The sequence below is a fragment of the Crocodylus siamensis genome, chromosome 2, assembly GCF_052110815.1.
Source record: "Crocodylus siamensis isolate JL-2025a chromosome 2, ASM5211081v1, whole genome shotgun sequence".
In the NCBI taxonomy this organism is placed as follows: Eukaryota; Metazoa; Chordata; order Crocodylia; family Crocodylidae; genus Crocodylus; species Crocodylus siamensis.
Genome location: NC_143396.1, coordinates 1235730 through 1261437, shown reverse-complemented (window position 1 = coordinate 1261437; position 25708 = coordinate 1235730).

The window sequence follows — 25708 nt, the reverse complement described above, 5'->3', positions numbered from 1 at the left end:
AGATAAAGTAATGTAATGTATGTCATAATAGAAAGAGTCTTTATTTCCATTAATGGCTTGCAGATACTGTCCATTAATGTCTATTATATTGAAAATAACAACATAAGAGCTCTAAGGTAATTGTCCAAAGCATCTATGGCATCTTTTCATCAGCACGTGATGGAGGATATTGCAACTATTCTACTGATTGGTATTGTATTTTCTCTTGTGGCTGTAAAGATCAATGTTAGACTTGCAGGTCCTGCCACAGTGGTTACAGGTGTGCATGGCATTAGGGGCTAATGTACTGAAAGACTGTTTCATTTGGTCATATTCTTATTGAAATCTGAGTGACTATTTCTGTTCATGATGTTGGACTCCATGATTGAGAAGGGAGCGCCACTTTGTCCTCTCTCCTGCTAAGGCCTTAGCAGGAGAGAGGACAAAGTGGCACTCCCTAATAATATAAGCATATGCCTCACTTTGGTCTTGGCCTTTAGACGTGATAGATTGTAAAGTTTGCTGTCTGATCTTGTTTGAAGGTATATGTCTTCCTCCAAGCCATCAAAAGCATAGTGCATTAGCATAGAAAAGATGATCCCAAAGAGTGCGGGTGCCAGAACGCTCCATTTTTCATCTCAAATGTCAGGGGTTGATCCATCAAACTGAATTGAGGCCTACTTGTTTTCACAGAAGGAAAATATCATGCTGAGTAATGTTGGGGCGCATCTAATCTTTACCAGGACCTTGAACAAACTTTTTCTGTTGACAGTGTTAGAGGCTTTCATCAGGTCTACAAATGCTAAGTACAGTGGCTTATTTTGTTCACTGAATTTTTCTTGCAGTTGGTGTAAGAAGAATATCATGTCATGTCATGTTGATCTCCCTGGTCTGAATCCACACTGTGTTTCTGGGTAGACATGATCACCAAGTTGTTGCAAGTGTTTCAAGATGACCCTGGCAAAAGCCTTGCCTGGGATTCTGACAACAGTGACGCAATATTGCCAACCCCATCATGTGAAAAATTATGAGACAAACTGTTAAAAATCAAGAGATTTGGAATCTAAATCATGAGATGCTATTTTTTCATAGATTTCATAGATATTAGGGCTGGAAGGGACCTCGAAGTTCATCCAGTCCAGCCCCCCACCCAGAGGGCGGGAAGTCACCTGGGGTCATAGGATCCCAACAAGATAAGCATCCAATTTGCTCTTGAAGGTGTTCAGTGTAGGTGCTTGAACCACCTCCGCTGGCAGACTGTTCCAGACCTTGGGGGCTCGGACAGTAAAGAAATTCTTCCTTATGTCCAGCCTGAAACGGTCTTGCAGGAGTTTGTGACCGTTCGACCTTATCATCCCTTGGGGCGCTCTGGTGAACAAACGTTCCCCCAGATCCTGGTGGTCACCCCTGATAAACTTATAGGTGGCCATCAGATCAGCCCTGAGCCTGCGCTTTTCCGGGCTAAAGAGTCCCATGGCTCTCAGCCTGTCATCGTAAGGTCTGTTTTCCTAACCTCTGATCATGCGCGTGGCTCTCCTCTGCACCCTCTCAAGCTTCTCTACATCCTTTTTGAATCGCAGAGCCCAAAACTGGATGCAGTACTCCAGCTGCGGCCTCACCAAGGCTGAGTAAAAGGGGAGAAGTCTGTGTGTGAGGGTTGTTATTTGTGAAGATGTGGGGGGTTGTGGGGGTGTGTGTGGGCTTTGGAGCCCAGGGATGGAGGAGTCACCGCACACCCTGGCAAGATGTGGGGTACTGTGGGTCAGGCGTGGGGGGCAATAGCAGGGCTGGGGCAGGGTGTATCTTGGCAGTGAGGGGCAGACAGCCAGCCAGACACAGACAAAGGCAGGCAGACAGGCAGTCAGGTTGGGTCATGGGTCACGCAACGGAGCCACAGGCAGCTCGTTCAGAGGTGTGGGGGAGGCGCGGTCAGCTCCCTGCCCCGTGCGCACCCCTGGGGAAGGAATGGCAGGGCATGTGCCCCCCGGGTTTGTGTGCAGGAAAGAGGCGGGTTGCCTGTTGAGGGCCGGGGCTCTGCGCCCTGTTGCCTTTGCTCTGGGTGCCTCCCCCCTGCCCCGCTCCCCTGGATGAGCCATCGGGGTGATGTCACATGACCCGCCCCGAGGCACCATTCACCCCTGCTCCACTCCCTTCCTCACCATGGGGTTGTTGATCTCCTCCCCTGCCCCTTCCCTCTCCCCCTGCCTCTTCCCTTTCACAGACTTGCTGGCTGGCATTAAGCTCCTCTGCACATGCCAGAAGAAAAAATCCCCAGATCTGATCTCTCTATCTGGAGAACATGAGTTAGAGTTAATTTGACTTGAAAAGCAGGAGCCTCACAATTGATTGTTTCATGAGAACTGGCATTACTGGAGATACCGCTATAATTGTTGCAGTCACCCTTGTCTAAAGTTATCATATTTCCAGTATCAAGAATGAGGATACCTGGGGCGGGGGGGCGGGGGGGAAGAAGGGGTATATGATTGTGGGGGGGCAGTGATATGCCCATGCCCTGCCTCTGCCCCTCATTCCTAAACCACAGCCCCCCCCAGCCCTGCTGCTGCCTTTCATTCCTAAAAGACTGTACCCCACCCCCCAGGCTTGCTGGTGCCCCTGACTCCTGATCCGCAGTCCCCTGCCCCACCAGCCCTGATGGTGTCCCTGACTTCCTACCTGCAGCCCTCTGCCCCCCAGCCCTGCTATCCATGCAGCTCACATACATGTGTGCACAAACACACGCACACTCTTTTTGTGTCTCTCATCTCTTTGACTCTCTCACCTGCAAGCTGCTGCTAGGGCCCATGTGCAGAGCAAATCATCACCCAAGAGCCAATCAGCTTGCCTCACTGCTCCCACACCCAAGCAGCCAAAATGGAAGTGCTGGGAAAAAGCAGAGGCAGAGCAAAACTACTGAAAATTGGCTTGCATTTGAAAAACCCTCCCAGAGAGAAGGACGGGGGGCCAAAAGAGAGGACATGTCCAGGAAAACCTGGATGTATGATAACTTTACCCATGTCTCCCTTGTTTTTGTAGCGAGTGATGATAAGTGCTCTAAGGTAATTGTCCAAAGCACCAGTGATGAGTCAACCTAAAAAAAGGTTTGGCTTTCACCTTTCATTCAGATATTTTGCAAACAGTAAAACCATTAAACTACTTGGACCTCTGCAGTCTGAACTATTAAGCAACAGGAGAACATTTCTCAAGAAATTCATTGTGATATATCTTTCTCTCTCTCTACCTCCCTACTGAGTCTGAACCTCCTTTCCAGGAATTAAAAGAGGCTCAAAAAGGAGAAGAAGAAATCCCAAAACTTCACAGAGCATTTCATTTTGATTATGTGTCCCTCTTACTCCCTTTTTTGGATATATCTGCTTTTTTTCACCCTTGCATGCATTTCTACCAGTCCTATCCAGGCAGGATGCACTTGCACACCCATTTGATTCCTGCTTCACTCAAACTATAAAACCTGGCAATGGGTGCAGCATTTTTCGTCAGGCAGTGCTAAGGGAGTCAATTGACTTCATGGCTGAGTGTAGTTCTACTTGATCCCTTCTAAACTCTTAATTCAACAGGTGCTAACGACCCTGTCTTTTTAAAAATGGTTTTGACCTTCCACCAGTCAAGCTATCCTTTGTTCTGCAATTCTGCTCTCTGTTAGCTGGTAATGAAGCTCCTATTTCACAGTTTTACAAATTGTTTTTAACTCATTCCAGTGAAGCTGTACTTGTTTTTGCTCCATCTTAAACTGCATCATACAGCCCCAGGTCTCTGGCATATTAGTAGAACTTCTAGTTCATTTTTAACTGGAGAAAAATGCGTTGTGTTATGTGGGATGACACACCTGACCATTTGCAATGACTTTTTTCAAAATTATCTGCCCATGGTCCTACCACCATCCCATGTACTCCTTAATCCATCCAAGTTGAGTTGGGAAAGCAAGGCGTGTGTGGGTGGGTGTGTGTGTCTATACGGCATGAATCACAACCAGGCCTTGATCACAGTTGAGGACCTGGGCGTTGTGTTATAGTTCATAAAAACTTTTAAAACCAAAGAATTAATAGCAACAACATTGTTTGTGTGTGTTATCTTGATACTTCTGGTTAAAATCATGACTGAATCATGCCTTATAATGTGGTTTGGGGTTGAGGTATAATTGGATTTGAGAGATCTTTATTTTGCACAGAATACATCTCTGTGGCACCTTATAGATTTTGCAGCCTAGTCTACAGCAGAGTTCTTTCAGAGTTTGTGAGGCATGGCTGCAACATACTGGATGCGTTTCTTACCCCTGTCCTTCACTGCCTAGCTGAAATACAGCCTTGTGGAATTTCAGCCCTGAAGATTTACAGCATATGTAAAATTCAGTTCAGAAATCAAGTTTCTAAGCTATCTGTGTGATACAAATACTATAAAAATCCAGGGACATAATTTTTAGAAATGGTGTTTAAAGAAAAACTTGCTTATTCATGGGAGAATTGGTAAAATGTGCCAAAAGAAGAGGCTACACAACTCAGAAATTACTTCTATCAGGTCCAACTGACAGAATTGGTACAGAAAAGTTGTTTTCAGTACATTAATAGATATGTCAGAAGCGAAACCGATCCTCTACCATGTTTTTCTTCTTATACCTGCCCCGTCTAGGCAATGACAAGGATACCTTTGGGGAAATCAGTCGTCTATTTTTTATGATTCTGAGCTTTCAGATACTCATCTGGGCATGACGGAAAAGCACACCTAACAGCAGAAGGGGATTGGGAACTGAGTGTGAGTCCTATTGCTTTCTATTATAAAAATAAAGGGAAAACAGAGGTAGACACAGGGGATTTAATAACACTATAGACTTATGCACTCAAAATTTAACATGCAATTTCCATTAAGAAAGAATCAGTGTTGTGTTTCTGATTCATTCTGTGGCATCCTTCTGAAAATTTAACTCAGTATGTTAAAATAAGGATGAGTGGAGAGCTTCAGGAGAATAAATAATTTGAGCCGAGGGCTTTCAATTTGAACTTTATTTGAATATTGGCACAGTTTGCAAATTAAACACACAGACAAACACACTTGCTTGGAGACTGATGCAAGACATCAAATTACTATATTTTTCCCTTGTTGTTTATTTATCAAGGTATTCATGCACTTGATATTTTGCTTTCAACATTTTTCCTTCCTAAGCTATAGACTCAGCACATTGAAAAAATCAGGGCTGGAAAAGACCTCAGGAGGTCATTTAGCCAAAACCCTTGCTCAAAGCGAGACCCTACCAAACCATATCATCCCAGCCAAGGCTTTGTCTATCTGGTCTTAAAAACCTCCAAGGACGGAGATTCCACAACCTCTCTGGGTAACCTGTTCCAGTGCTTTACTACCCTCCTCATGAGACAGGCCTTCCTAATATCTAACCTCAACTTTCCATGCTGCAATTTGAGCCCATTGCTCCTTGTTCTGTCAACTGCCACCACTGAGACCAGTCTAGCTCCATCCTCCTTGCAACCAACCTGCAGGGAGTTGAAGGCTGCTATTAAATCCTTCCTTCCTGTTCTCTTCTCCAGACGAAATAAGCCCAGTTCCCTCAATCTGTCCTCATAAGTCACATGCCCCAGCCCACTAACCATTTCTGTTGCTGTCCTCTCGACTCTCTCCAATTTTTCCACATCCTTTTTTATACCAAGGAGCCCAAAACTGAATACAGTACCCCAAATGGCTTCACCAGTGCTGAATAGAGGGGAAGAATCACTTTCCTGAATCTACTGGCAACACTCCTACTAATACAGTCCAGTATGCCATTAGCCTTCTTGGCAACAGAGGTGAGGCAGGAGGCTTGGTGGTCCTGCCATTTTAAGAGTAGGTAGGTTGGGCTAAAGCAGCCTGTAGGTGCAGCCTGGGCAGATTACAGTTATCTGACCTAGAAGGAGAATATAAGCCCAGGCCATGAGATGAGCCATCAGTAATATTTTGGAGCCTGCTGAGAGAACACCCGCTCAGCAGGGTGGCTGCAGCATCCGAAGAAGGTCAACGTGAAGAGTAACACCTAAAGCAGTCTGGAGGTTTGGGGAGGAACTAAGGGGAGGAGGAGGTTCCTAGCAACCCAGGTAGGGGTCCAGAGACCAGATTGAGGGGCTGAGAGTATGGGACCAGAGAGTGTCTGGGAACCCCAGAGGAGGCTAACTGTAAGAGAACATCAATGAGGATGCCCTCTGTGAGGCATAGAGCACTGTGTAGGGGCAGAACGGGCAATTAGCCCATAAGGCAATTATGTGGAATTAGCCCATAAGGCAGGGACCACTGAGATCTGGTGGTCATTTGAAAGAACAATTTAGGAAGTCCTGGAGAAGCATCTGTCTTTCAAGTACAATATAACAAGGCATGGTGGGCAACTGAAAGGGTTTGTCCCTGGAAGGTAAGAGCTGAAGGGACTCCAGAGGCTTCACAGCCACCCCTGAAGAGGCACTCTGTCACAAAGAGCACACTGCTGGCTCATATTCAGACTATTGTCTACTGTTACCCCCAGGTCCTTTTCTGCGGAGCTTCTGAGTTAGCCCCCAGCCTGTACCCCCTGCATGGGATTGTTCTGTCCTAACTGCAGGACTTCACATTTGTCCTTACTGAGCCTCATGGGATTTCTTTTGGTTCAATCATCCAATCTGTCAAGGTCTTTCTGAATCCTAACCTTACCCTCCAGCATATTTTCTACTCCCCTCAGCCTGATGTCATCTGGAAACTCCCATCCCATCTTCCAGTCTGTTGATAAAGATATTGAACAAAATCAGCCCCAGGACCAACCCCTTCATACCCCTTGGTATCAGTTGCCAACTAGACATCAAATCATTGATTACTGCTCTTTGAGCTTGTCAATCCAGTCTCTTTTCTATCCACCTTACAGTCCATTCATCCAACCCATACTTCTATAGCTTGCCTGCAAAAATGTTGTGGGAGACCATATCAAAAGCATTGCTAAAGTCAAGGTATAAAATGTCCACTGCTCTTCTGCATCCACAGAGACAGTCATCTCATCATAGAAGACAATCAGGTTGGTTGGGCATAACTTTCCTGTTCCTAATCACCATCTTCTCTAAGTTCTTAGAAATGGTTTCCTTGAAGACCTGATCTGTGACTTACCCAGGAACTGTGAGGCTGACCAGTCTGTAGTTCCCTGGATCCTTCTTCTTCCCTTTCTTAAAAATGAGCGTTATATTTGCCTTTTCCAATCATGTGGGACCTCTCCCAATCACCAGGAGTTTTCAAAGATAATGGCCAGTTGCTCTGCAGGCATATCAGCCAGAACCCTCAGGTGTATCATATCTGGTCCCATGGACTTGTACACATCCATCTTTTCTAAACAGTCCCTAAGTTGTTCTTTTGCCACTGTTGGCTGCTTACCTCCTCCCCAAACTGTGCTGCAAAGTGCAATAGTCCAGGAGCTAACCTTGCCCGTGAAGAGTGAGGTAAGAAAGAATTGAGGACTTCACCCCTTTCTGCATCATCTGTCACTAGGTTGCCTCCGCCATTTATCCACACTTTCCCTGATCTTCCTTTTGTGACTGACATATTTATAGAAACCCTTCTTGTTGTTACCCTTCACACCCCTTGCTAGCTGCAACTCCAACTGCACTTTGGCCTTCCTGATTTCATCTTTGCATGCCCCACCTATACTCTTATACCCCTCCCTAAGTTGCCCAAGTTTCCACTTCTTGTAAGCTTCCTATATGTCTAAAAGGAAACTAATAGGTTATTAATCCCCTCCCACAAAACCCTCAATGTGAAGAGATTCTCAAAAGAAAGTTCCCAGAGAATAATGCTGAACTCTCTAACATTCTTATAATGCTTATATTCCCCTTTATTCTTCTTTTCAAAACAGTATCTGCCTGATTTTCACTCTCTTTTCACAATGCATTTACAGAGCAGTGTATCTGAAATTTTATGAACATTTCTACAGGTGCGGCAGCTGAGATGTACAATCTTGATAAATACCAAAAGGACACATTTTCTCCAATTCACTGATTATTCTCAGAACAGCAACGATAACCTTTCCAAGAGGAAAGCATTCTCAGTCACTTACACCCTTCTTTTAGAGTTGAAAGCACTCTCATTTGTGCCTTTTCAGAACAAAGTCTGAGATGCCATATAGGCAAACGCACACACATGGGTGTGTATGTGTATACATATACATATCATCCCACTCATAACTGTTAAGAAATATTGTAACAGTAATCAAGCAAAAGTCACTTCCTACTTCTGTGACTCATACCAAACATTTTAATAATAGTCCTCACAATGATCAACTAATGTATAAATAGTATCCATCTTATTAAACTTTAAGATGGCTTAGTTTATCCAACTTAGGGATCAGCAAGTATAAATATAAAAAAGTACCTATTTTAATGTATATTATTCAATATTGTTTTGTTGCTGCTTTCTCCTTTTTACCATGTCAGCGATATTCTCTGATAACATCTGACTGATCTGTTAGCTGTACAACAACATATGTGACTCCAAATTGCCTCTGGATTTGTTCCTAGATATTTCCTAGCTGAGCTGCGTTGTATAGAAGTGTTGTTTTCTGTGCACAAGAAGAAAGAGATGCTTTCAGATTGAAAGGCTTTTGTTTCAGATCTGGGCGATCCAACTCGGAAGCCTCTGCAGGCCAGACCCAGACTTCTCTTGAACTAGACAACCCACCTGAAGGGCTTCTCATGAGCTAGACAACCCACCTTCAGTGGTGGGATAGCAGCTTGTCCGCATGGCTCCTAAAGCCACTATCCTGGCATGCCTCTGAAACCCAGGGGGTAAGTGGGACCACCGCTGCCCTGTCCTTTTCACCTTGCTGATACTTTTAGTCACTAATATACATTCTTCACAAGCACTGACATGGCAAACAAGAAGGGGCAGAGCTAAGAAGGACTGATTTCTCTATGCAGAATCAATGTTGCTGTCACAGAAATGCAAAGCTGAGTGTTATCAGCCTTTTGTTGGCTTCAGCACCTGTGGCACTCCCTCCCTGAACAGTTTCATATAGATACAGAGCATAACTTACTCACGTGTGAGTGATGTGAAGGAGGAATTGCTCCCTATACTAATCAGTCTCTGGGTCTTGCCAGCAAGAAATGATTGGAGCTAATGATGTGGCTTCACCTTCTGCTCATGCAATATTGTTTAAGAGGATTAGCGCCACGCGGGGAGCTTGTTTGCCATTCAGATTGCAACAGGTATCTTTTATTCAGGAACATGTGCAGAGCTGAGTACCAGGCTGATTTTTTTCCATTGCAGGGAATAGGCCAAGGGGGCAGAGAAGAGCCCCGCTGCTGTTGGCATCTATAAGAAAGAGTCTAGCTTATTCCCTGTGAGATCTGGCTTAAAGGAGTGACAACTTTTTTACCCTGGGAGAGGACATAGCATTCATTCCTTTCCATGTAAAAGATTTCAATTCCTGGCTCTACTCCCATGCTTCTTTCTTCCCCTTTACAGGCAGCTAGTGTTCAGGGAAGAAAAAACTAGGGCATAACCCTTCTAATCACCAGACCCCTGGCCCTTGAGTGGAGCTGCAGGACAGAGACATTCCTCACATTTTTCCCTTACATTATATTCAGAAGTTAGGGACAATCCAGCATTTAATGAAGACTACCCCCCTCCCCCACATGTCACATGTTCTCTGTTATCCGTAGTTATAGCTCTATTGGCGTGAAAACAAGACTTCTGTTTCCAAAGGGTTTCCAAAGGGTTCATCCTCTCCTGCTGCCTAATACTCGGACTGCAAAATTTCATGTGGTTTTAGGCTACATCAATACTGCTCCAGGCTTTACCAGCTATGCAAATCATGCAGATGCCTTGGTAGTAAACAGCTCCTCCAGTATAATGAGAGAGGCATTGGGAAGGAACAAGTCAAGTCCTGCCACTAGGGAAACATTTCCTAGCCTTTATTCCTCTTTCTCCCCTCTCATATCCTTATTTCAGAGCCCCCCTATTTGCTTATTGTCAAAAAAAAGGACCCACATCAGGTTTTTCAACAAAGGATAAGTCCTACCTGCCTTTAAAAACTTGCAACATTCTTTGCTGATGGCATTGCCTTTTTTTTAATGAAGTGTAAGAGTGATGGTGCATCCGTGATGGTCCAGAAACTATGTTAGGGGAAAGGATTTCTTAAGATGATATATTTTATTGGACCAACTATGTAAGTTGGGCAAGCTTGACATTCTTCATCAGGTCTCTGATCACAGGAGGCCAGGTGCAGCATAGTGAAAACCAGCAGAGCGGAGGGGCTGTGAGAAATTCGTATGGGCAGCAGATACACGATGAGCAAAAGAAAAGAGGCTGATTACTGGGAGTTTGAGGCCTATCCCAGGGGAAGAGGGTCATTCTCACCTTTCCAGTGTAGAAAGAAATCAGGAGTTGAGTAAAATGCCATGTGTCATATCTATGTTCATTCCTCGTTCTTATTGTCTAGTCCATTTATGATTTTTTTGTTCCCACGTTCTCCTTTAAAAGGTGTTAGGCAGATTTCCCTTGAGCACAAGCATTGCAAGGTCAGATAGGAAGTGGTTATTCTGGGAGAAATGTGCACCTAATGATGTGTGTCTCTCTCTGCCCTTTATACTTTTTTTCTATGAGAGTTTGTTCTGGTGCATAGTTACTGTTTGGTTTCACCCATGTAGTTGTCGTGAGGGCACTTAGTATATTAGTTATCTTGGCATATTGGATCAGGTACATCACATTTGGGGAAAGGCAGGTCTAGGAAGCATGGATTCTGATGGTTTTGTTATGGGGACTGTGTATAGCAGTGGCAGTGGAGATGTACTGACATTTCTTGCCAAGGTGAGACTGTGTCCCACTTGATGTCTGTTGGGCAGTAGAGAGTTTGCTTCTGATAACTTGGGCTAAGTTAGGGGCTTGTTCAAAATCCAGGAGTGGAGGGGCTAAGAATAGTCTTCTCAAAAAGTCTCACCTTTGTCAGACATGATCCTAATTGCCAGGGGAAAAGAGAAAGCACCTTCCAATTGAAGTTGAAATCTTTAGAAGCCGGGACAACAGGCGAGAGAGTGCCTTCCTGTGCTGGGCACTATCTCATCAAGGCTTGGGTGTCCCCTTACACTTACACCACTGCTGTTTATTTTCTTTGTATTATAGTCTTTAGGAAAACTGCATGAACAGCAGAGGACAGCCTTGTTCACATGATGCTCCATCAGCATGAAACCCCCTCTTCTTGGCTCTGAAATAGATGTCTGTATTGTATGATTTAGAAAGTCTTGGAGTGGCTGTTCACATTGCAGTCTTTCTTCATGGAAGAAGACTCTTGGAAGACATGAATCAGAATTTCTAACTGGAAGTAGCAAAGGTCAAGATCACTCACATCCCTTTCAGAAATGGCAAGGCCCGGCATGTGCATTGCTTGGCATTCCCTAGGCCTCTGTCATTAACCCATCTATCTCTGCTGGGCAGCAACTGGTTCTCTCTGCTGTCAAATCTCTCCTGCATCTGATATCTTCCATGACCCCTCTCACTGAATCATAGACATGTAGGGCTGGAAGGGACCTCAGGAGTCCTAGTCCAATGCCCTGACCAAGACAGAATCACCCCTATCCAAACTAACCCATAGAAATGCTTGTCTAACCTGTTTCGAAAACTACACAATCAACCCTGACAAAAACACCAAGAGCATCCTAACCAGCTACAGGCAAAGCAAAGGGAGAAGGTCTGTCATTGTTTTGCCATTGTAGAGGGTATTAAAAAAAACCCCAAAACACTTGAGGTATCCAAGGAAGAGGGTCATGCCCTCCAACTACAGAGAAGGGCAACCCCCCCACCAAGTCCATACCACTCTGATCAAGGGCTAAAATTCCTTCCCAATCCCGAATATGGTGTTTTGCCCCTGAGATAAGGGGCAAAACACTGTAGCCAGGAATCTCCGGGTTTGAATCCCAACAGGAGCATTGGCATAGCCTAATCAAAATCCCCAGTCTTGGTTACAGCCAACAGGCAGTGCTTCTGAGGAAGACAACCTGCACCCCCCCTTGCAAAAAAAATACAACAAAACAAAACCAAAAACACCACAAAACAAAACCAATCAAACAAAAAACAAACTACAAATACCTATAGTAACTGGTAAAGGGATGTTTTTCTTCCTGGCACCTTGTGTTATGGGGTAAACCAAGCACCCTCCATTCTACTCTGCAATCTGGGGAGAGGAGCATTACTCCACATGTCACACCAGGTAAGAGAGGAAGGAGGCATGGCCCTGCATCTGTTTTCAGGTCATCCAGTGTACTGCATACCAGTGTCCCTTTTTGCTTTCCCTGATGAAACTCCATTGAGCCAGATCCTTCCCCCATTACTAAATTAGGATCTAGAATAGTGCCAGGCCTTATATGTCATTTTATTTGATCCATTTGGCATTAAAAAGTCTTTGGGTAAAATGTATAAATGACCTTGGGAAAAGAGGTCATAATACAGGGATGCTGCTTTGGAAGGTTGCACCCTCCTCCCTGGACACAGAGTCGTGCTCTCTTCTTGCCCCATTAGACTTTCTCTCTCAGCTGCTCAGCCATTCAGCTTCAGGAGAAGGAGACTGGAAGGTATGCCAAGCTATGTCTTTCCCAAGCCCTGTGCAAACCTGCTGAGGCTCAGGGATTCCTGGCACCCAGGTCTCCGATGTCTACATTGTACTGATCACTGGGTTCAACAAATACAGGTAATCCTACAAATCCCTATGTAGAGAAAACCAACAGACCACCAGATCTTTGTCCACAAGACCAGCTATCATCCAAAGCACACCAAAAAAATTGTGGTCTACAGTCAGGCCCTCAGATACCACTGCATCTGCTCTGAGGAGAACACTTGTGATGCCCACCTGCGTAGCCTAAAATCTGCCTTTTACAACATGGACTCTCCAGTAGAAAACAGGACCATAAATTTGAAAGAGATATCCAGATACCTCACAGTTACCCACTACAATACAAAAAGAAACCCCCCTGCAACTGCACACTCCAGGAGGTCACCTCCCATCCAACACTGGAACCAATAAATTGCAATAAATAAACCAATAAATAAACTTCTATCACTATACTCAGCAAGTGCCCTAACCACAAAATTATTTCCAGAGAGGAGGAAAGAATTCTTATGCTAAGCCTATGGATATCTGACTACTCAGGTCAGAAGGAGTCCTGCTAAGATATGAACACTGTACTTAAGGGAAATAGAAGTCAAAGCAGATGAGAACATCTTAGAGCAAGTTAATTTTTTGCACTGGAATGAATGGGCACCTCCTGGACAACTGAGAATCCCTCTCTAAATGTGAGTGCTTCTCATCGAAATGAATAGGAAAGCTGTGTGATTCTGCAGGGTGAAGTAGGATGTAGCTTAGGGAGGGGGGAGGGATTGAGTGCACAAGATGTGTATTAGCTCCCCACTAAAGTACAGCAGAATTATGTGTCTACTCATTTAAAAAAGAAAGCTTCCTCATCCCTGGCTGTGCAGCCTAGGCCTTTGTTGGAAACTATGCATAGAATAGCATTTAGTGGGCGAGATCAAATTTAGCCCTAGGTGTATGTTTACACGTAAGATAGGATTTTCAAGAGCTTTCAAGACTGGTCCAACTCTGCTTCCATTGAAATCAGTGGTTAAAGCTTATTGCCTTCACTGGGAGTAGAAGTAGGCTGACCCCAAACACACGTGAAAATCCAGCTCTCTCTGTACCTATTGAGATTGGCAAGTTGTCCCTTTAATCTTTGTCTTTCTGCCTTTAAAATAGGGATCCCAATACCTTACTTAATGCTTAGCTCTATTCAGGTTGAGGTTGAATTAACTGATTAATGTTTTTAAATTACTTTGAATAAGAAATAGTAGCAATCACCATAAGGTCACTCTTCCTTTTTTGTAGGTGGTGGGACTCTCTTTTTAAAATCTTATTAGTCCTGAGGCCAGATCCTGCAGCACTTACTTTCTGATATATGTTTAGCCTTTGCCAATGTCAGTAGTCAGTCTGACTGCAAATATATTATAATGCCCTTAGCAAAGGGGTTTAATAGGAAAATACTCACATCACTAAACTGATCTTTATCACTCCTCATCATCTCCTTGTGTCTGGTATCTTGTGGGACAGGGCCTTTGTTTTTCTTTCTTTGATTTTTTTCTTAGAAGCAAACCTGTTCATCTGGGGAAACTAAACATCAGATTTAAGGATGTCAGAAACCTTAAAATTGATGAGCACAAAGAGTAATAGATGAGCACTAAGGTCAGTGGGATTACCTGTGTGCTTAATGTTCAGGTCCTGAGCTACTTCCTAAATTCCTGATCCTGCAGCTGTTAGGATATGGAAAAATGAACAAACTACAGAGAGTTAAACAGCAGCAGAGAATAACCAAACTGTAGCTGCTCTGTAGTAAATGTGCATGCACACACACACACACGCACATGCACACACACACATTCTCACTTTGTTCGCTAGCCCAGCACACAGTAGGCACAAGGGAAACAGCTGCTAGGCTCTCAGCCCGCTGTTGTCCAGCCCCCATACACAGAACTCCTGAACTCATCACCCACTTTCCTTTGCCCCGTGGCAGTTGCTGCCCCTACCCCCCAATACCCGGGCAAGGAAACCTTTGGCTGCTGCAGCAACATTTACCCCCTACAGCCAGTGGCTCACTCTGCCTGCTGGTTCCCACCTGAGCTTGCAAGGGAGGACCCAGTATGCTGGCAACCTGCAAGCACCAAGCTTAGGAGGTGGGGGCAGGAACACAGACACCCACACCTTGTGCCTCCATATCCCCCTTGCTGCATGGATGCACACACATGCAAGCATAAATGTACACACTCATAAATGCACACACTCATGGAGGGTCGCAGTGAGTGTCCCATGTGGTGCATTCTCATGAACGGGTGCTGAATTCACCCAATCCTGACACGTGGCCACCAGAAGCCCTGATGTAAGAGCAGGGTGGGGAGTTGGGACACAATGGAGACCCACAGATGGCTCACCATGAGCAGGTGCCCAAGCCCCTGCCCTGCCCTAGCTGACCCCCACCCCAAGCAGGAGAAGCAGGGCTCAGCCCAGCCCACCCTTTACCTCCAGCTGCTGTTCTGGAGGAGCTGAGCCAAGTGAGGAGTCACCAATCTGGGATTTTTGCTTCATTTTTTACCATCTGGCTGGGATGCCAGGACAGCCTATGAAATCCAGGACTGCCCCAACCAGATTGACCTTATTGGTAACTGAAAGCTAAACCAGTGCAGCGGGGCCTCAGTGTACCAGGGCTTTCATTACTGTGGGCCAAGAAATTCAGCAGCTGAAATATAGTAAGCTCCTCTCCCCCTACCCCCATCTGTTAACTCACTGTAAACTGTCTGTTGGAAGACAATTATTGGAAGTGACCCATTTCCTTCAGCCAGACTACTCACATGATGTGGGGCAGATGGAGGTGGGCAGTATGGAAGAATACAATCTCTGTCTCTCCTGAAACTCTTCTACCTGACAATTTGGTTACCATGGTCACTGCGAAGGGCAGACTCCTCTGCCCCATCTCTTCATGTAACCCTGAGTTGTAATCTGAGCTGGATGCATTCCTGAGGAAATGGAAAACCTGCTCCCTCTGCCTGTGTTTCTGGCATCACATACCTGGGTGGAGGGCTTAAGCTCCCTATTGTTCTAAACAATGCCAACATGACTGGGAGATGGTTAAAGACCCCGCGAGTCTACCCGGCAACTAGTGATGCATTTCAAATCGCTTGGCTGACCGCCAACAATTGGTGGCCTTGGATCAGGTAAATGAGGTCATAAGATCTATATAAGTTAAGGACTGCACAGGAGGAGGGCCAGTAGCCACGATGAAGACTCACAGAGAGAAGATGGGCTATCTGAAACTTGCCCTCTCTCTTGAAACTCATGATCAATGAACTAGTGGCCTCCAGAGGGAATCTTTACCTGCCTCTGGATGATACTCGTGAGTACGCTACCTGAGATCTAACTAGATATATCGCTTGCAGTAACTCAGATCTGTGATCAAAGGCTACCATGCCACTTTGCTCTAAGGGATTTCTCTGATACTGCTCTATCCTGTATGCTATTCCAAACCTACTCCTTGCAACCAATTAACTTCTCCTTTGTACCTATTGTGGGACCTATTGGGAGCAGGTCTAGATTATGTCTTGGGGACCCCTTAGTTTGGCTGACTAAGGGAGACCACTATTTGTGCTTCAGACTAGGGGAAGCACCTCAAGTTCTTGCAGTTAGTCAAGTATCCTCAAGGACTACTAGGCCTATGTTTCCCAGGGGCACAGGGCCAGGATCAGTCCAGACCCTGGGTAGTGGCAGTGTTAGCCCCAGGCTAGCAGGTGTGCTCCAGGAAGGGGGTCAGCTGGACATGAAGTGCCCCCAGAGAGGCACTTAGAGCCTGGAAGGTGGTTGAGCATAGTGAGGTGGGTGGCTCAATGCAGGAGTCCCTGCTACTGGCCCACAACAGGTAGAGATGGTGTGGTCACACCTACTTTCTGTTGTGCCTCGTATGTCCCATGACCTCTCTGAGCTTACCAGGTGTATTGCTCAACAATGGTTACGCTCACCTGCTTGTCTCCATAGCCTATACTGATCAGCTGATGCTTTCAAAGAAATCTTTGCAAAGGCAGAGCTCCAAGAAGAGCCTGCACTGAGCAGCCAGCATAGACCATACAGATAAAGGGGGTGTGGCTGATGCCCCCCCCCACCAGTACTAGCCCTGGATCTGTATGTGACTAAGGCCTATGGAATTAAGTTCTGATTCTTCAAAGACTTGAACTATTATGCAAAGAATTAAGAATAATGATACATACTTTGTCATCAGAGAAGCAGAATTGACACACAAAACATTCTAAACAAACAAGGGAGAAATTTCAATCATTCCCCATGAATTATAGGATGTCTCGAGACCAGCAAAACTGAATTTGTAAATGTTCACTTCCTGAATTTGGAATCTCCCCAAAATAAAGATTTCTATTTTTCCTCCTTTAATAATTTAAACAATAGCTTTCTCACAAAGAGCATCTATTACTGAAATGAGGAATAATGGGAGTAAAATAAAAGGGAAAGGGCTGTCCCGGAGATTATCATCCATTATTTATCAGATGTTACATTGTTGCACTATTCCCTGATGAATCCCACATACTTGAGCTTCCAGTTAAAATAAAATCCAAGTTAAGGGTTTGTTTGTGTGGTTTTCTTTCTTTTTTAAAATCTCTTTCTGTTTCATTAGCAACTTTAGAGAACACCTTTATTAAAAAATAATATATGCACAAAGCAGACTGCAAATATGCAATCTTTATTATTGTTGTTGTTGTTATTATTATTGTTGAACTTTTTTTTCCCTTTTCATTCCTCTTCCTTTGTCTATTTTTCTCTTATGTCTTATAGTTTAATTATTCCAACAGAGAATGATGCCCTTTTGTACAAAGTGCAGTGTAGCAACAAGATAAGGGCCACCACTCACCTGTACAATTTGTAATCTAAATAGACAATGGGCTGGCTGAGGAAACATTAGATCAAAAGTATGTGAAAGTGTTGAAGAAGAAGAGGGGAAAATAGGGGAGGGATATAGTAGAGCAAAGATTTCCTGGGGCACCATTGCTAAGAGAGAAGCAGGAGATTTTCAAAAGCACTCCATGTTGGTCTCATTCCACTCCCATTGCAATCCATGATAATGAAGTCCCGTGACTTTAATAGGAGGAGAATTAGACTAACACTGAGCATGTATACAAATTTGACTTGTGCTTCCACTGAAATCAGCAGGAGTTTTCCCATTAAACCTAAAAGAGTGACCAGTCTTTTTAATGGGATTAATAATACTTTGCTCATATGACCCTGAGGATCTCCAAGTGGGATATCAGAGAACGGTTGGTCCCAACTGGGAAAATGAGCAAACAGGAACTCAAGGCATTTTTAGAAACAGGGATAATATTAGGTTCAAGGGCCTTTTGGAATCCACAGTGCCACTGGCAACCAAAGAGTTGTAACAGCAAAAGCTACTTCCAGATGTGACCATCCACTAATATCTGTCCTCCACCTGCGTGAACATAGAGCAAATCCATGTATCCATAACTTTCAGTATTATAACGCAATAAAAAACCTGAAATTCCACATACATCCTGAAAAGGCTTCAGCTGGTCACAAATGCAGCAACCCAACCATTAATCAGCACATATATATCCGTGCATATATCGTCCCCAAACTCCAATGTTTGCCCTGGTTAAGATGGTAAACTGACAGGTAAATCCTTCTACAGGACTGGCTCAAACTGCACCATGGCCTCTCATGCCAACTTTTTTCCACTGGGAAAATGTAAGCATCCATTACATCTCAGCAAATGTTACTGCGAGCCTCATCACATAGGAATCTTAGTATATGTTCAGTATTAAAGTTAGAATGTGTTCTGAGTAGTTGTATGGTAATATTTACTATGATCGTTAGCATACATAGCCTGCTAATTGTCAGTCCCAGCTCCAACACTGCCCTCATCATGACCAGGTTCTAGTGCATTCCCGCTGCAACCCTCTGGGCTGCAGGCACCCAGCTTTCAACCTGACATGTATGTCTTCCCTTGTCCCACCTGAAGGCTTGTTAGAGCAGAGGGGTCCCTGGCTGATGCTGTGGCCACATATGGCTCATCTTATGGCAGTCTGAAAATAATTGAACATGTTACTTAGTATGATCTGGAAATACTCCTTGCGTAACATGTCATAACTTTTCTATGATACAAGTGCGCTTAGAACGTGTTTTACTGCTTGAATGTATGGTTATTTACTTTAAGTGCATTTAACAGATGCTAAATTAAACATGAAACATGCTCAGTTGTGGTCTTTCCCTGCCTGTACAAAACTCAGTTTGTTCTGCATTCCCAAATCTATCAGATGGAAAGATTCTCATTAAGAAATCTAAAGGTTATAACATGAATACAATGCTTTCGGAGGGAAAGTTGAAGGTGTTGGTAACCAAAAAAGTCTTTGCAAGCAGGGCGAGAGTTTATCTTCTTACTTTGATACATCAAGAATGGTTGAAAGGTTTTGACTTAAATTGACCCTAGATTTTTTTTTCTTCTTCACTGTCACCTAAGTTGGAAAGGCTTGTCCTTAAAGGAGATCATTTCAGAAAGCAATGGATAAGTGGAAACAGCAGGAGGTTTATAATAACTGTCTCAAAATCACTACCAAGCAACTCCAATACCAGCAAACGGAAATGAACAAAGCCAAAGCAAACTGATTTTTAGATCAATGCAACCTTTTATTCCAAGTTTCCTCCATTGTTATATTCTTTCTTTAAATCAGACAAACAAAATATTTAATAATAAAGACTTTAGCAAAACACATGGCAAGGAGCCAAAATAAAATAATACACATGGTGTGCGGGCAGTACCAAGATACTATCAAAAATGTATGACCCTGAAATCAGGGTTTGAAAGCAAAATGCTTTGTTTTTTAAAGTAATGCTGTACCTTTACATTTCAAACACAGAAAAGCAAGCATAGCTGATTTAGCAATAGACATTTTGCAAAAGGATTAATATCTCCCAATGTATAGTTTGCGAAGAAATAATGAGACAAGCATTCCACTTCTTCAGTTAAGACTGAACAGTGAGAATAGATGGTCTATTAAAAAAATGAGCAAATACTTTCTAGCCATTTGAAATACAAACAAACAGAAAATGGTAACCGGGATTATTCATAGGTTCTATTCCCAGCTAGACTATCTGATCTTTACTATGTTATATCACATTATTTCAAGGATCATTTCGCTCAGAATAAGGCCAGGGATAAACTGGTGTAGGGAATAGGAAGTGCTACACCCAGGCAAAAGGTCTTTGTTCATTTCATTTTCAGTTTTGAGTATATATGTTAATAGGTTAAGTCCTTTTAATTTTACAGCCTTCACAGTGAGAGAGCTGCAGCAATGTTGTTTTCTACTTGGTTTCACAGACAAGGCATGTTGACAGCTGTTAATGCTGATTAAAAGTCACTTTTCTAAATAGTTACAATGCACGACTTCATTGACTGCAAAATGTATGAAGGCTCTTTAATTTCCTCTTAAATATCAGTGATTACAGGGCTGCCTGGCCTTCAGATTGTAACTAAAAATTAGTGGCATTTTAATATTTTAGTGTGATCTGCTTTTTCATCTCCGGAAAGGCTGCCTGTCTACAAGAGATACCTAATTTCATTTTCCCATGTTTTTGAAATACTATAAGTGCTTTCTTAATTTCCTGCCATTGGAAGGAATGTTGGCATGGGCCTTTGTAAACCATTTAAACTCTTTGCTAACACGCACTTCACCTCACTTTGAATTGGGTCCTGGTCCCACTGATATAGACAGAAATTTTGCAATTGACTTCAAATCAAGTACTCTCTCACTTTTGAAGGACTGGATTATGGCCTGATCAGAAACTCATTATGTCCCATGAAAAGATTCCTGTTGACTGTGTAGACTTTGGACCAGGACATTGGCATTGAGAATTAGGTGTGTGACTGAAGGCTGCATATTAGATACCTCCATTCATAGATTCATAGATGTTAGGGTCGTAAGGGACCTCAATAGATCATCAAGTCAACCCCCTGCATAGGCAGGAAAGAGTGCTGGGTTCAGATGACCCCAGCCAGATGCCCAACCAACCTCCCCTTGAAGACCCCCAGGGTAGGGGAGAGCACCACCTCTCTTGGGATCCCATTCCAGATTTTGGCCACTCTAGCTGTGAAGCAGTTCTTCCTAATGTCCAGTCTAAATCTGCTCTCTGCTAGCTTATGGCCATTATTTTTTGTAACCCCCAGGGGCACCTTGGTGAGTAGAGGCTCACCAATTCTCTTCTATATCCCCAGGATGAATTTATAGGCAACCACAAGGTCACCTCTCAACCTTCTCTTGCGGAGGCTGAAGAGGTCCAGGTGCCCTAGTCTCTCCTCATAGGGCTTGGCCTACAAGCCCTTAACCATATGAGTGGCCCTTCTCTAGACTCTCTCCAGGTTATCCACATGCCTCTTGAAGTGTGGTACCCAAAACTGCACGCAGTACTCCAACTGTGGCCTGACCAGTGCCTGATAGAGGGGAAGTATCACCTCCTTGGTTCTGTTTGTCATGCATCTGCTGAAAGTTAGCTTTGCTGATGACTTCGTCACACTGACGACTCATGTTCATTTTGGAGTCCACTAGGACTCCAAGATCCCTTTCTGTTTCCATGCTGCCGAGCAGGTCATATCCTATACAGTTGGTGTGCTGGACATTTTTCCTCCCTAGGTGAAGAACTTTGCATTTCTCCTTGTTAAATCACATTCTATTGTTTTCTGCCCATTTGTCCAACCTGTCCAGGTCTACCTGTAGTTGTTCCCTGCCCTCTGGTGTGTCCACTTCTCCCCACAGTTTTGTATCATCCACAAACTTGGACAGAGTACACTTCACTCCCTCATCCAAGTCACTGATGAAGACATTGAAGAGTATCTGTCCAAGGACCGAGCCCTGTGGGGCCCCACTGCCCATGTCTTTCCAGGTCGACACCGACCCATCCACCACCACTGTGTGGGTATGACCTTCTACCCAATTTGCCACCCACCAGACGGTGTAATCAAGTCACAGCCTGTTAATTTTTTCACTGGTATGGGGTGGGATACTGCATTGAAGGCCTTCCTGAAGTCTAAGTAAATTATATCTACCCCTACTCCTGCATCCAGGTGTTTTGTAACCTGGTTATAAAAAGAGGCTAGATTAGTCAGCCTTGATCTACCTGCTACGAACCCATGCTGGTTTCCCCTCAGCATAATTTTTCCTGCTGGGCTCTCACATATATTTAGTGGTGGACCGATGAGGGGAGGGGGTAAGAGAAGGCCCCGGGCCCCAGGCACCATCCTGGAGGGGGCACCAGCCAGGCCTTCTGAGTTCTTATCATGTGATGTGACTTTAAGTATTGGTATGAGAAGGACTGGGGGAGTGGGGGGAGGGGAGGAGGCACAAATGAAAGCATTGGCCCCCAAGTGCCGGAGACCAATGGTACATCACTGCCTCCATCATCTTTGGGACAAGAGTGTTGCTTTCGGTATCTACCTGATAAGGATGACTGCATCACATCAAGTCTATTGAATTCATTATAATGTGTATCACCCATTAATATGGCAATACTACCCTTTTCATTGATAGCCAAGTGGTCCAGTGCTTAGACTACCTGTCCAGAAAGTGGGAGACTTATGTTTTTGACTATTTTCAATTGCAGAAGACCCAGAGTTATATCCTTCACTTCCCTAACTACCAAGTTTTAGAAAAATCAGTGGGAAAGAGGGGTCTGCTTATCCTGTAGAAACTTATGCCCTAGGGAACCAAGAATGAAAGAGTCATTGGGGACAGATGGTGAACAAGCAAGAGGAAGCTAATTGTGTAGCCCAATGGGGACACTTTCCTGGGAACAGGAGAGGGGAATGTGAGATCTCCTTAAAAATAGGTGGCAAAGCATGCCTGATATTCAAGATTTTTAAAAAAAAGACGAAACCCATCTATATTTATTTGTATTTTGATCACTGTGACATGTATAATATACATGATCAGTTGCTATTAAAAAACACATCTTACAATTTCAGCATGAATTATTGAATACTTCTGGCAAAACATAGATTTTAGTCATGTAAGGGGAGAAAAAGGAGCTTGCTGGAAAAAAATAGCAAATAGATACCAAAAACACACATTTTACATTCTTAAGATGAGGAGAAAGATGCCATGTTTGGTACAGTGTTTGTAGCATTGAAACCTTAGTTTCAATATTTTGACTCAGTGCTGTGTATTAATGGCAGATTAATGACTGCAGACTTCCCAGGGAAGATCCAAGAGCTGGAAAACATGTGTATTTGACACCTTGCTATCAGCTGCATATTAATTTATCCTCCTTCTATAAAATACTCTAGTAATGAACTTTAATAACAGTTGGTCAACAGGACAAAACTGGGGTCATCCATAGCTGTTATCATATCCTACAGCTTAGCTTAGAATTCCAGCTCATGACTTGATAAGGAAAAATGCAGATCCCGATTCTCTCTCCCTCGCTCACTCGCAGCAGTAAGGAAACTCGGTTCCCACTGTTTCTATGTGTGGCCTAACCATAGCACTGATTTGCTCTTGAATGAGCTCCATTCACTGGCGAAGATGAAGAAGCCACAAACTGAAGTGTTCTGAGGACCTGAGCTCATACACAAAGAGAGATAGAGGCAGAGGCCAGGTACAGACATTCAAAAAGCTTGAGGAGGAAGCAATCTAAGTTTCACGCTTTACTTTAAGGGTCCAAAGTGAGGTTTGGAGTGAACAGAACAGGTGTTAACCCTTTTGGGGGTGGGGGTAAGAGGGGTAGGGTAGGCAAGCTGCCTGCAGTGGCTGAGGCCATAAGGTTGGGGGTGCTTCTCTCCTCTGGAGTAGCTCCAAAGTGGAGCTCAATCCTCCTCCTCCTCCATGACCAAACAGCGAATGTCTATTGGGTTGGGAAGGGTTGCTGTAACTCCTGGTGCTTTCTGTGAAGCCCTGTGAGTTACGCTGGGATGCTACATGTCTGTCAACTTCCTTTGTTCTCATGCAGTCCTCACTCAGGAACTAGTCCTACTTATTCTGGGAAAGCACTACTGTCTCCTACCAGTGATGAACTATGTTGACTCTGTGCATACCTACAGTACATACCTACAGCTAGAACTTAACATCTGACCAAGTAGGTTGGGGTGTTTGATGGCTCATTGTTCTTTGAATCAGTTATTCTGTAATGTACCACCCTGCTCTTCCTTCTGCCTAATCTGGAAGAGGGACCAGACGGGAATTCTTTGAGGAAGGGGGTTGGGAAAATTGGAAGATATTGGAAGGTATCTGGGAGAAAAGTATTGATGGAATGAAAGAGTTCCGAAAATGGAAGTAGAAAAACAGAACACAACAGTAGATCAAATAAGAAGTGTGTACTATTTATTAAAAACAAACTAAAAAAGGCAGTGCAAGGGGGACCTTGAAAGGGCCAGTATGGCATCTCCATCAGGGAAGCTTTAAGGCTGTCATAGTGAAGCCATGACTGTCTTTGTTTCCTCTAACAGAATAACATTTTAATGCTGACTTTTAAATATAAAGTTAGGTGTCCATCTACCCTAAATTGTGTAACTTGGATACATAGAACCAGTGACAGAAACACAAATTCTGGAAAGGAAACTGTCCGATTAGTTCATCTAGTCCATCTTTCTGCTAGTTCAACATATGTTGGAGCGTTCTTTTACTTCCCGGTCTTGTTTAAAAAGCCCCAAGTGGGGGGACTGCATGAAACTTGAAAGATTGTGTTTCAGATGATTTATCCCAGATCTTTTTGCTTCCATCTCTCCAAAGCGAATCACAGTTTATATTTGACTGTTACTTATTTAGTAGAATTGCCATTTATCTATTTATACATCTCCACTGACATGCATGGGGCACTGTAAAAGTTAGTTTCCTCACTCAAAAATAACGATTTTTTGAGTCAGAGTCTCTACTGATATAAACTAGCTTCGTGGACTTCAATGGGACTAAGCCATTGAATACCAGTTGATGTTCTGGTCGGTTTTTTTTTTTTTTGCCCCCATTATATTCCAGTCCTATGTGTGTTTTCTATGCTTGCCAGTTTCTCATCCTCTTCAGACATAAAATGAAATGTATTTCTTCTTCTAAACTGTTAATTATGATGTTCAGTGAGACTACATCGAATCACCCTGTTTCTGTGGTACCCCTCTAGGAAGTCATCTCTCACAGTTTGATATGACTGTGTTGGTCATAAAGGACACTTTTACATGTCCTCTGGGGGTAGGGGACTCTGAGAGGCACTCTAATTAAAGTGCCATAGTGTCTCGTTTATCAGCTTCCCTGCATTTAAAAATAGTGAGGGGAGAGGGGGAGGGGCACTTGAACTAAAGCTCATTCAACAAGCTTTTGTCAGTGCCCCCAACACCATTTTTAAGCATGGGGACACTCATACACAAGACATAGGAGGCTGCTGGAGTGCGGTAATTGCCACGCTCCACCAGACCCAATGTAACGAGTCTGCTCCAATGCGCTGGAGTTGCAGCAAGTCGGATCAGCCGTTACGCTCATGTATAGGTGCCTGAAGTCTTTGGGAAGTGGGAGATCTCAGTTAAACCCTTGGGGTAGGGGATGGGGCTAGATCACTGATGTTCATATTCTGGGCAAGTTCTCTACACGCAAGTGTTGCAAAAGTGGATACCACAATCATCTATTCTGGGGTTTCAGTATTTCGTGACCTCTTTGCTGTCATAGCTCTGGAAGAGTACAAGACAGTGTGACTTTTACTTTTGCAGCTGGCTTTGAACCCCATATGAGTTTTTAATTCTTTTTTTTTTTTTTAATCTGAGAAGATTTTTAATCCGAGCAGACAGAAGTAGTGGCAGCAGCAGCTGTTTCATAGTTTCATACTTGGTAGGGTTGGACAGGTCCTGAGCAGATCATTAAGTCCAACCCCCTGCCATGGCAGGAAGGAGTACTGGGGTCAAACGACCCCGGCAAGGTGTCTATCTAGCCTCCTTTTGAAGATCCCCAGGGTAGGAGCAAGCACCACTTCCCTTGAAAGTTGGTTCCAAATACTAGCTGCCCTGACTGTGAAGTAGTGCCTCCTGATATCTAGCCTGAATCTACTCTCTGTCAATTTATGGCCATTATTCCTTGTTATTCCCAGTAGTGCTCAGGGGAACAGGGACTCTCCCATTGCCTGCTGGTCTCCCTTAGCCAGTTTATAGGTGGGTAGTAATGG